This window comes from Heloderma suspectum, chromosome 2 (genome assembly GCF_057233095.1).
Source record: "Heloderma suspectum isolate Gila_16-S chromosome 2, 16-S_ref, whole genome shotgun sequence".
In the NCBI taxonomy this organism is placed as follows: domain Eukaryota; kingdom Metazoa; phylum Chordata; class Lepidosauria; order Squamata; family Helodermatidae; genus Heloderma; species Heloderma suspectum.
This window is the reverse complement of record NC_139459.1, coordinates 251,139,164-251,152,311: the sequence shown is the minus strand read 5'-3', so window position 1 is coordinate 251,152,311 and position 13,148 is coordinate 251,139,164. Positions and strand designations below refer to the sequence as shown.

Here is a 13,148-nt window from a genome sequence, read left to right as displayed (position 1 = left end):
TTTCGGGTTTGGCCCAGCCGCTTCACTCTTTCTGGCGCTACTTGGAAATACCCTCTGCTCTTCCCCAGTAGCATATTGGACACCTTCCGACCTGAGGGGCTCATCTTTTACACAGGTGTAAAATATTTTTTTAAAAGTGTACACCACGCTACATAAAAGTGTCTTTTGCTTAGACACTTTTACGCAAATGTCTACACAAAAGTGTCTCTATGCAAGTGTCTCTCAGAAAATTCCCTGACAATCATGGATTTCCAATATGTAGCAAAATAGGCATTTCCACAATCTGCACATGGGATGCAGGACATTTTTCCCTTATAGCAGTAGTGTAAGCGAAATATTAATGGGTGAACTGGCCCTTCATTTCTTCATCTTGTAGTGTGTACTGAAAAAGCCAATAGACTATTTGTCAAATTAAGAGAAACAGAGAGCTCTGCCAAAGCAATAAATGTAAATATTCCAGAACACTTAACACAGATCTGTTCGCTCTTAGGGCTCAATAGACACTTTTTTAAAACTGTGAGGCTGTTAATATGATTGGAGAAGCAGTAGTAGGGGAAGGAGGGTTTTCCCAAAACACCCCCACCTCCTGAAGCTGTTATTGACTCCACAGGACAGGTAAGGAGACAGGTGCAGATTGCTCTTATAACTTTTATTCCGTAATACTATATTTTTTCATACACGTAACTAGGGTAATCCAAGTTTGGTGAAAGGGTGGATTTTTTACCTTCTCTCCAACAACAGCCACTTTGATGTACATAAAATGGAAATTGGGTCCTTAGAAACTGACATACTCCTTTTTTTATAATTACCCTGCAACTTGCCACCATTTTGAATGTTGAGAATATTAGCAATGCCTTCATATCTTAATTTGAGCTTTGTAGGGTACCCTTTCACTATACCAAGATTTGTGCTTTTATCACAAAGTGCATAGTATATTTATTTATTTATTTTGCTTAGTCAGCATACTATTAAAATGTATTTTAACATCTGTTTACAACATTTGCATACTGCTTCACATCTAAACAGATTCCAGAGTGGGGAATAATGAGATAAAATGAACAAAAGATAAAAAGAATAAAACAAGATATTAAAATTATTCTTTAAAAAACCGTTGCCAATAAAACTGAGGCTGGTTAACCAAGGAAGGCTTCCTGGAAAAGAGCTGTTTCAGGAGGCGCCAAAAACAACCCAGTGTTGCTGCCTGTCTGACCTCCAGAGGCAGGGAGTTCCATAGGAAGGGAGCCACCACACTGAAGGTTCTTCTCTAGGTGGACTCCAGTCGGGCCATAGGTCCATGTGGAACCACCAGGAGCATGTCCTCTGAGGACCTCAGTGATTGGGCAGGTTGGTAGGGGAGAGGGTGCTCTCTCAAGTATCCTGGTCTCAAGGTGTTTAGGGCTTTGTACACTAGTATCAAAACCGTAAACCTGAGGTTTAGACTCTCAGCAGCCTTTCTCCTTTGCAAGAGTGGGGGATATATTAAAACGGTCCACCCTCAGAAGCTGATGGATTCTAGAGGGCTGTGGGGGATTTTCCTGTTGGTATGGTTGGCGGTCCTGTCCTGGTTACTCTGTGGAATACAGAGATAACTAGGGTAGATGATATGATCACTCCCATGTGCCCTCTCCCTCTGAACAGAGCCCAGGCATCTCTTTGGTGTATACCTGAGCTGAGGGCAATGAAGCAAGAGGAAGGATGGTTAGAATGCTGGTGGAGGAAGACTCGTGCCGAGTCTTCTAGATCCCTTTCAGTCGGCCTTCAGACCTGGTTTTAGAACAGAAACTGCCTTGATCACCCTGTGGGATGACCTTTGCCAGGAGAGGGACAGGGGAAGTGCAGCCCTGTTGATTCCCTTGGACCCCTCAGCAGCTTCTGATACCATTGACCATGGTATCCTTCTGGATAGGCAATCCGGGCTGAGAGTTGGAGGTACTGCACTGCAGTGGTTCGGCTCCTAACTGGATGGCTGATTCGAGAACGTGGTAATGGGGGATTATTGCTCTATCCCTTGGCAGTTATGTCATGGGGTGCTACAGGGCTCTATTTTATCCCCCATGCTGTTCAACATCTACATGAAACCACTGGGGGAGGTTATCCAGAGATATGGACTGAGGTGTCACCAATACGCAGATTTTATTTATTTATTTATTTATTTATTTATTTATTTATTTATTTCTATACCGCCCAATAGCCGAAGCTCTCTGGGCGGTATTTTATTTATTTATTTCATTTCTATACCGGATGACACCTAGCTCTGTCTCTCCTTATCATCAAATCCACATGAGGCAGTGGGCTTTCTGAACCTGTTTCTAGGCATGGTAATGGACTGGATGAGGACCAGTAAACTGAGACTCAATCCAGACAACATGGAGGTATTGTTAGTGGGCAGTTTGTCTGCCCAGTTAAGTGATGTTCATCCTGTTCTGGAGGGGGTTGCACTCCCCCTAAAGGGTCAGATTTGTAGTTCCGGGGTACTCTTGGATCCAGAGCTGTCACTCGAGGCACAGGTGGAGTCAGTGGCACGAAGCACCTTTTATCAGCTTAGGCTGATATACCAACTACTTCCCTATCTGGACAGGGATAGCCTAGCTAGAGTTATCCATACTCTGATAGCCTCTCGTTTGGATTACTGCAATGCATTATACGTGGGGCTGCGTTTGAAAACGGTTGGAAACTTGAGCTGGTCCAAAATAGGGCAGCAAGATCATTAACAGGGACTGGCCAGTGTAATCATATTATGCCAGTACTCTTTCATGGGCTGCCAGTCCATGTCTGGACCCAGTTCAAAGTGCTGGTATTGACATTCAAAGCCCTAAACGGCTCCAGGCTACCTGGAGGATCGTCCCCTCCCATATACACCTGCCCAGACCCTAAGATCAGCTTTAGCAGTCCTCTTTGGGGAGCCCCTGCCAAAGGAAGTGATGTGGGTGGCTACTAGGAGGGCCTTTTCTGTGATAGCACCCCAGTTGTGGAATGAGCTTCCCAGAGAGCTTCGCCTGGTGCCTATGTTGTGTTCATTTTGGCACTAGGTGAAGACCTTTTTATTCTCTCAGGCAATTTAGCATTTTCGTTTTTATCTGGTAATGTATTTTAAATGTCTTGTTGCTAGCTTCTGTTGATTATTTTATTTTTATATTGTAGTTTTAAACATTTATATTGTATTTTATCTATATTTTATTGTTTCATATTTTATTTTTTTAATTGTTGTGAACCGCCCAGAGAGCTTTGGCTATTGGAAATAAATAAATAAATAATGTGTAGTTCGGCCCTAATATTCTTCTATATACCTAGAGAGCCCCTGAGTATGCAAAAAACAGTACTTTTTAAAAATGTCATTCTGCTTCCAAACTGATAGGCATAGGACCAGCCAAGATTGGTTTTAGGTGGAATTATACTAAAAATTTATGCCTGGCCCAAACGTCATACCATTTGGATTTATGTATTCTAAATGGAAGTGTTACCGATGACATCCTGGGAGAATACATATTTTGGTCAGGTTGCCGACAAAGGTTCGTATAATCAAAGCTATGGTTTTCCCAGTAGTAATGTATGGCTGTGAGAGCTGGACTATAAGGAAGGCTGGGCGCTGAAGAATTGATGTTTTCGAACTGTGGTGCTGGAGAAGCCTCTTACGAGTCCCCTGGACTGCAAGGAGGTCAAATCAGTCCATCCTAAAGGAAATCAACCCTGACTGCTCATTGGAAGGACAGATACTGAAGCTGAAGCTCAAATATTTTGGCCACCTAATGCGAAGAGAAAACTCACTAGAAAAGACCCTGATGCTGGGAAAGATTGAAGGCAAAAGGAGAAGGGGACGGCAGAGGATGAGATGGCTAGATAGCATCACCGATGCAATGAATATGAACTTGAGCATGCTCCGGGAGAATGTGGAGGACAGGACGGCCTGGTGTGCTGTGGTCCATGGGATCACGAAGAGTCAGACACGACTTAACGACTGAACAACAACAACTAGGATGAGTGCTATTGATTACCTGATTTCCTCATATAACCTGTTAAAACGTGTGGATCATTTGGTGATAGACAATCGACTTGACAGCGATCATCTTCCCTTGACCCTAGCCCTAAAGCCCCTCGAGTGCCATATGCATATCGTTGCTGCTTTTCAGCCTAACTTTGAGGCTGATATCAGAACTGCTAAGGTCGAATGGACTGAGAAGGTGGACAGGTCCATTACGAAGTTGCTAAACGCCGATCATTTCCACAAGATTCGTTCTTCCATTCTGACAATGGGCACAAACTCTGGAATTTTAGATGTTTACGAGATTTTGATCAATGAATTAAAGGCTCATTTAACAGTTAAAAACTCAGGGAAGCATCAGACTACCCAGTACAGAACTAAGAGCTGGTTTGACCAGGACTGCATTTGTGCTAAGAAAGGCTTGACTGCTAAATTCAGGGCCTACAAGGAAAACCCCTAGCAGTCTCATTGGCTGACTTAATATCATACCAAAAATGCTATAAAACCCTGCTTAAGGCCGAAAAAGAGTGTGCTCAAAAAGCAGGGTGGGAACAACTCATTCATGCTGTGAGGTCCAAAGATACGGCCTCCTACAGTGCTTCCTGCCTGTGGTCCAACACGTCTGGACTGTCATATTTCTTCTGAGACATGGGAGACACATTTTCATGCACTATATGCAGAAGAGGAGGCACCTACTTTCCAGATGGAGCGTATCTCTCAGGACCCCTTATTGAATGGCCTCCTGTCTCAGTCTCTGAGATTATTGATCTGGTAAACCAACTAAAACCTGGCAAGGCCCCTGGCTGCAACTATATACCTCCAGAGCTAATCAAAAGAAATATTGATTGGTGGGCTCCTATTCTAGCTACTCTCTTCACATATATAGATCGAACTGCTCATATTCCTCCAGATTGGGGCTTGGCTATTATCATCCCCATCTTTAGAAAGGGAAGGAAAGATGACCCAGTCAATTACCGCCCAATCAGTTTACTTACCATTATTAGCAAGCTATATGCCAGGCATCTCTATTGGAAATTTCAAACCTGGATGGAACATGAAAACTTTCTGGCCGATGAACAGGCTGGCTTTAGATCAGACCAATCCACTATGGACCACGCTTTAATCCTTCAACATCTTGTGGAGAAACACATCAATAAACTTAACACTTCCCTGTTTGCAGCTTTTGTAGATCTTAAATCTGCCTTTGATTCCATCTCCAGAGATAAACTTTGGCATAAACTTGAGGCTACTTCGGTGGATCGCTGCTTACTACTTCTTATGTATAAGTTACATGAAAGCACCACTTTAAAAATTAGATGCAACCCGGCAGGTCTGTTGTCTAGCCCCGTTTCAGCATTCAGTGGTGTAAAGCAAGGTTGCATACTTGCTCCTCTGTTGTTTAACTTTTACATAAACTCATTAGTTAAAGCTCTTGACCATTTTGACATCCACCCTCCCAAGCTAGCTGTTAGACAACTATTGGTGCTACTTTATGCTGATGATGCAGTAATCTTGTCTCAGTCACCTATAGGCTTGAAGAGAGCCTTGCGGGCCCTGGCCCAATATTGTCATGATGAACATCTGCAAATAAATTATCAGAAGACAAAGGTCATGGTCTTCGCCAAAAGACCAAGGACATATAGTTGGGTTGTTAATGCCCATAAGATTGAGCAGGCAAAGATCTTTAAATACCTGAGTGTTGTTTTCCAAGCCAGTGGCAGCCGGAAGGCGCACGCAGAATATGCCACCCAGACAGCCCAAAGAAATGCCACTGCTATTTTAAATTTCTTCCGTACAAGAGGAGGTCACAATGTACCAGCAGCAGTAAAGCTGTTTGCGGCCAAATCATTAGCCCAACTCTTGTACAGCGTGCAACTTGGCCCCTATCCCAGTTTTGCCCCCGTGGAAGCAGTACAATCAAAATTTCTGATGGCTGTCCTCCAGGTGCCCTGCTGTGTTTCCAATGCTGCTTTAAGACTAGAAGTTGGCCTCCAGAAGGTTGAAACTAGGGCTTGGCTTGCCATTTTTAACTTTTGGTTAAAGTTAATTTTCCCCCCAGCAGGCCTAGCTCCATTAGTCTTTCAGGATATATCTCAATCTTTCTGGACTAAAGTTTTATCTCAAAAGCTTTTGTTTTATGGACTCTCCCCTAGTTATTTGATTTCTGTGGGGTATGAGAAGGCCAGAGCAATGCTCAGGCAACACCTAGCCGACACTGAACATCAAGTTATTAACTTCAAATTCCATTTTAATTGATACTGCACGTCGACTTCACAAACCAGCAAATTACTTCTATTCACTCTCAGTCCAGAAGTACCGCAGAGCTTTTATGTTGGCACGTCTCAATTCCCTCCCCTCAGCTGTCTTGGAGGGCAGATTCCGTAAAACTCCCTACTATAAACGGAAGTGTCCCTGTAACTCAGGAGAGATTGAAACAGTGACCCATGTTCTTCTGTACTGTCTTTTCTATTTTGACATTCGTAAAACTTTTATTGATCCCATTTTATCTAAACTGCCGGGATGCTCAGATGCATTTTATGTCCTTTTATTTATCTCTGATAAAATAGCATCCACTACTCTTATTGCTGCCAATTTTTTTGTAGCAGCATCAAGAATTTACTCAATTCACTCTTATTTATTTATTTATTTATTACATTTATATCCCGCCTTTTTTCCTCTTTGAGGAACCCAAGGTGGCGTACATAATCCTCCTCCTCTCCATTTTAGCCTCACAACAACAACCCTGTGAGGTAGGTTGGGCTGAGAGTCTGTGACTGGCCCAAAGTCACCCAGTGAGCTTCCATGGCCAACTGGGGACTAGAACCCAGATCTCCTGGCTTCCAGTCCAACTCACTCTCTCTCTCTCTCTCTCTCTCTCTCTCTCTTTCTTTCTCTCTCTATATATTCTTTGAAATGTCTAGAACTTTTCTGAAATGTCTAGAACTTTTATAATTTTTTGGTTTTATACATATATAGTCTTATTTCCTGTTAGTGTTTTATGTTGATTATTGTACTACTTTGGTCATTTGACCGTAATAAACAGCAATACTGAAAATTAAGGGGCAAAGCTGAGTCCAGAATTGCATAATGAACATCATTAGCATTTATACATCACTGGAGAGAGCAAAAAGAACTTCAGATACTTTATCAAGCCAAGGATCAATGCAAATGTTATTCTTCTAGACTGACATTTTCTGCAGTAAACATAATAATGCCATATTTCAAATTTCAGCGTGATAGAGGAACCTGTTATTTTTAATTCAATTGCCAAGAACATCTGCCTATGCATTCCCTAATTATTGAGAATTTAATAGATTACTAATAGCCTGAACCTATCACTTTTTCAGGGTAGATACTATTTGCTACGTACGTATACCACTTTTCTGCCAAATCACTCAAGGTGGTTTATATTTCATAATAATGGTTTACAATCTAAGAGGCATGATACAAAATGTAAAAAGAATGGAGGGAGAAAAAGAAAGTAAGAAAATTGAGGGCCAAAAGTACAGACATTACTTTAAAGATGTAGCTAGCAGCTACATCTTTCTTATTTTTACTCTAGGGCTGGCACTGGGGGAACCAACCTGGGTTGGGACCCTAGCATGGGGGGTAGGGGGGCTTTAACCCTTTCCACCCACTATGGACCCAATCTGGACGAGGCTAACATAACTTCCTGCCCTTGGAGCTTCCAATGTGGAGCAGAGGATTCTAATGAGGATGAGGCACAGGCTAAGTAGTCCTGAGGGATAGGACAGTCAGTGCTCTCCCAGCCAGCAGACACAGCCCTGCCATCATCCTCTGGCTCAGAGGATGAGTTACCAGCAGAAGCTCCACTCCTGTTTTCTATCCTGTGGGTGCACCAAGTGTGGCTGTCGGGAAAACACCTCCCCCCACCCCCACCAAAGAGCCGTATGGCACTTTAAACATTTACCAATTAGTAGCAAACTGAACATGGCCCCCTGGCAAAGGCGAGTGCGGGAATGTATTGTAGACCATAGTAACCCATGTTCTTAAGCTGCAAACTTACACAATCAATAGGGAGTAACCCCCATTAAACGTAGTGGGATTTACTTCAGATTAAATCCCTCCACCCCCAACCCAACAAACACAACAGCACCGGACAAAGAACTCAGGACTGGAGAATGGTGCTTTGCTGCTCCTGGTCTCCAGACCAGGCGAAGAGGCAGAGAGAGTCACCGCCACAGATGGCTCCTCAATTTATTGCAAATACTTTTTTTCTTTTTAGTTTCTGGGATTCCATGTTTTTACCATTGGGTTCTAATTTCTTGAAATCAAAAAATCTACACCAAATGTCTCAATATTAACACCAAAATGCATAGTTAGATACCTTTATTAGGACCAACCAAATAAATAAATTCCTAATTGCACATGGACCAGCATGGCTACCGTCGTTTTTGGTTGTTTGCTTTTTAAATTACCAAAGTTATAAATCCCTAGGTTTCTCTCTAGATCCATATATTAGAACTATCTTTAGGGTGGATAAGGCAGATTGCAACTCTTTAAGGAGTAAATCTCCAATCCTACATACACTTCCTTCTAAGTAAACATGTTTAGGATTAAACAGTAAATTTGATGTAATCCTGAACACATTTCCCCATCCATAAAACTCTCTGTACCCCCAGTTGTTTCCCTACCCCACATAATTTTGTGTACAATCTAAGTTACCATTTCCCACCCAACAGGCTAGCAAAAAGACAATTTACTGCATGAGGCATAGCAGTTAATTGCACCTCCCGGAGTCAAGGTGCATAGTAGTACTCAAAGTGAATCAAGCTGTTTTGGCCCCTGAGGCAGAAATTCCTACAAGCACCTCTCCCCTTCCCTGGCAGTGAAAATGCAATAATAACTAAATAACTAAATAGTGTATAATTTCCTGCTTTTTCATGATGCCCCAAATCAGCTGTCTGAGGCAGTTGCCTCAGGCTCTAAAAGGTGTGTGTGTGTGTGTGCGCGCGCGCAAGACCCTGTCTCTTTAGGACACCCCTATTTGTAAAAAGGGATGTATGGACCCGGGAGAGGAGGGCATAAGATTTCAGAAAAAAAACTTCAGGAGGCAGCGGGAGGGAAAGCATATGTGGGCAAAAAGCCAGCTAGTCCAGGGGGATCAGATGCAACAGCGAATGTCAGGGCTCCTGTACCTTTATGTCAGCAAGTGCCATTTTTCTCCAGTTACATGAAAAGCAAAATTTTTCAAAATAACTTTCTGCTCAGTGGACCCCTGTTAGATAAAAAGTCCTTGCTTTCGGTTTAGAAGAAAAGAATGCCAGGCAGGCAGCAGTGGATCCAACACTATTTTATTGAACGTTTTGCAAAACGGGTGCAGAGCAGTCTGGACCCCGAGACACGTGTGCAAAAGCCTTTTATATCATATCGCTTCTATTGTTCTCACCAGTAACCAATGAAACAGTTAGTACATCGGCTCACTAAGTTAATATCCAATAAACAGTCACTATCAGCTTACCAAGCCGTTAGTCATGAGTGCGTCAGTATGATTCCCTTTTTGCTCCGCCTATATTTTCCCGCCACTCGGGCTCTTACGTAACTTGAGACGCCAATGGTTATGGAGTCTCCTTTTTCTAACACCCCTGTCCACGTAGCTTAGTATGCCACAGTAAATTTGTGAGTCTTTAAGATGCCACAAGGTATTGTGTTGTTTGAACACAAAAGAGAAAGAAGTCCCTATCCTCCTCCCACATGTATTCAGCTTTCTCTAGCCTAATGCAAACCTCCGATGCCAAGGAGGACCATGCACCCACCAGAATCTGGCCTCATGGATCATGCAAAAAGCAGGTGCACTCCAGAAGGATGATTACAGAACCAAGGAGCTCCAAATATAGTCCGGGTAGCCAGCAAGCCATACAGTCATTCATTACCTTACCCCAAATCCAAACACTGCTGCTCATTCAAACCCTTTTTGCCAGCAAACCCACTTGTGTCCCGTCCCCCCCCGGTAATGGTCTGGGCCATCTTGGAGGAAGAAGAAGTCTTCAGGCACTCCATGTGATATGTGATCAGCCAATGTGCTTGCTCGTGGCCTTTTCAGGGCCTCGCTGCCTACAATGGTCCAGGGCACAAGAAAAATTGCACAGGAGCAATTGTCCGGGCAGGTCAGTAATAATCAGACTGTGGAAGGAAATGTGGCAGTTTTCCCTCCAGTTTGAAAGGTTGGTGCCTTCATGCTGCACTCCCTACTGGTCTGCTAAGGGAGTGAATTCTGAGGTCTCCTTGCAACTGCAAGGCTACTGAGTTCAGAGGGAGGAAGCAGGCTTATATTAAAGCAGCTGATGGCATGGCAACTGGGGCAGCTCTAAAGATCCAGAACACAATTCAGAAGATCCGGGGGGTCCCATGCTCAGGTGGCCTCCATTACACCGTCCATTCCCCGAAGTATTTTCATATAATGAGTGCTGTAATTTGTCCTCTTCTAGAGACATAAACCAGCCCATTTTGCCCTTAAACGCTACACCATGTTTTCTGTAAACATTCATTCAGTAATATGGAAGACTGTGCTATTTCCTGACCACTAAAATCTTGGCAGGTGTTAACAGATACCAGTTCCAAATCTGGCCTGGGTGCACAGAATCATTCAGAGACCCAAACAGTATAATACACCCTGGACAAAACTGGTGTAACCCTTTGTGATAATTAGCCCTTAGGGGGAAATACCTAGAAACGTGGTTTCTCTGGAAGTTTTGTGGCTTATTGCATCTCCCCCCCTCCCATGTAGTTATGTGTGACTGGTGAATTTGGTTGATTTGGCTCACTTGGAAGTTGTTCCAGGCCATTTTTCTGGAAGATGGACTATTGCACTGAATGAGTATTGGAATATGGTTTATGCGTACGTTTTGTGGCTTATTGCATCCCTTCCATGTAGTTATGTGCCAATTGTGAATATGATTGGCATGGCTCACTTGGAAGTTGAGCCAAGTTGAGCCATTCTCCAAAACACAATCTAAACACATATCTAAACACAGTTGTTCTGGATGTTTTGTGGCCCACTGCATCCCTCCCATGTAGATATCTGTAACTGGTGACTTTGGTTGATTTGGCTCACTTGGAAGTTGTTGTTCCAGGCCTTTTTTTCACAATATGGACTATTGTCTGGAACAGCTACTGAAATGTAGTTTCTGTGGAAGTTTTGTAGCCTATTATATCAATCCCATTTAGACATATGTTACTGGTGCGTTTGGTTGATTTGGCTCTCTTGGAAGTTGCCATTCTGGGCTATTATTCTGGAATATGGACAATTGCCTGGAATGGGTATCTGAACGTGGTTTCTGTGGACATTTTGTAGCTTATTATATAAATCCCATGTAGTTATGTGTGACTGGTGAATTGGCTTGGCTCAAATTGCCATTCTGGGCCATTCCGTACGGTTCGGGATGGGTTCTGGCATTATGGGGTTAATAATAATACAATATTGCAAGGGTGTCAGTCCTAAAATACTGTTCTCAAGTGCTTCCAACACATGCCATTGTTCTGGCCTATTTTACTCTGTTCCAGGTTTTAAGATGATGCTATTAAAGTGCTGCATTCAATATGCCAACAAATTTGGAACACTCAACAATGGCCGCAAGACTGGAAAAGGTCAGTTTACATTCCAATTCCAAAGAAGGGCAATGCCAAAGAGTGTTCAAACTACCGCACCATTGCGCTCATTTCACATGCCAGCAAGGTGATGCTCAAAATCCTACAAGCTAGGCTTCAGCAGTATGCGAACCGAGAACTACCGGAAGTACAAGCTGGGTTTCGAAGAGGCAGAGGAACTAGAGATCAAATCGCCAACATTCGCTGCATCATGGAGAAAGCAAGAGAATTCCAGAAAAACGTCTATTTCTGCTTCACTGACTACGCTAAAGCCTTTGATTGTGTGGATCACAACAAACTGTGGCAAACTCTTAAAGTGATGGGAGTACCAGACCACCTTACCTGTCTCCTGAGAAACCTGTACGAGGGTCAAGAAGCAACAGTAAGAACCAGACATGGAACAACCGATTGGTTCAAAATTGGGAAAGGAGTATGACAAGGCTGCATATTGTCACCCTGCTTATTTAACTTATATGCAGAGTAGATCATGAGAAACGCCGGGTTGGATGAATCAGAGGTCGGAATTAAGATTGCCGGGAGAATTATCAACAACCTCCGATATGCAGACGATACCACCCTAATGGCAGAAAGCGAAGAGGATCTCAAGAGCCTCTTGTTGAGGGTGAAAGAGGAGAGTGCAAAAAGCTGGTTTGAAACTCAACATTAAAAAAACTAAGATCATGTCATCTGGCCCTATCACTTCCTGGCATATAGAAGGGGAAGAAATGGAAGCAGTGACAGATTTTACTTTCTTGGGCTCCAAGATCACCGCAGACGGTGACTGTAGCCATGAAATTAAAAGACGCTTGCTCCTTGGGAGGAAAGCTATGGCAAACCTAGACAGCATAGTAAGAAGCAGAGACATCACCTTGCCGACAAAGGTGCGTCTAATCAAAGCTATGGTTTTCCCAGTAGTAACGTATGGCTGTGAGAGCTGGACTATAAGGAAGGCTGAGCGCCGAAGAATTGATGCTTTCGAACTGTGGTGCTGGAGAAGACTCTTACGAGTCCCCTGGACTGCAAGGAGGTCAAATCAGTCCATCCTAAAGGAAATCAACCCTGAGTGCTCATTGGAAGGACAGATACTGAAGCTGAAGCTCAAATATTTTGGCCACCTAATGCGAAGAGAAAACTCTCTGGAAAAGACCCTGATGCTGGGAAAGATCAAAGGCAAAAGGAGAAGGGGACGGCAGAGGATGAGATGGCTAGATAGCATCACCGATGCAACGAATATGAATTTGAGCACGCTCCGGGAGAGAGCGGTGGACAGGAAGGCCTGGCGTGCTATGGTCCATGGGGTCACGAAGAGTCGGACACGACTGAACAACAACAAATTAAGCCTTTGCATATTTTTACATACTTTAAAAAAGACTGGGGGGAGGAGAGGATGGTGAAAGTATCATTTTTAAACCTAGAAATCCAAAAGTATTCCCCAAACTTACAGAAAGCAACATAAGGGGAAGGGGGTGGGGGGTGGGTTGCTGGAAGGAGATGGAAGGAGTGCCTAAATGGAACTGGGAAGAACCTGAAAGGAAAATGGGTATAGGTGGTGCTGGGCATT

General features: G+C 43.4%; 1 protein-coding gene across 1 annotated transcript in view; it reads right to left on the bottom strand.

Moving 5' to 3' along the window:
* The window catches only part of PPP2R2B (protein phosphatase 2 regulatory subunit Bbeta), a 390,243-nt gene that overhangs the window by 376,433 nt on the left and 662 nt on the right, over positions 1-13,148 (bottom strand). The gene's annotated exons all lie outside the window — the stretch shown is intronic.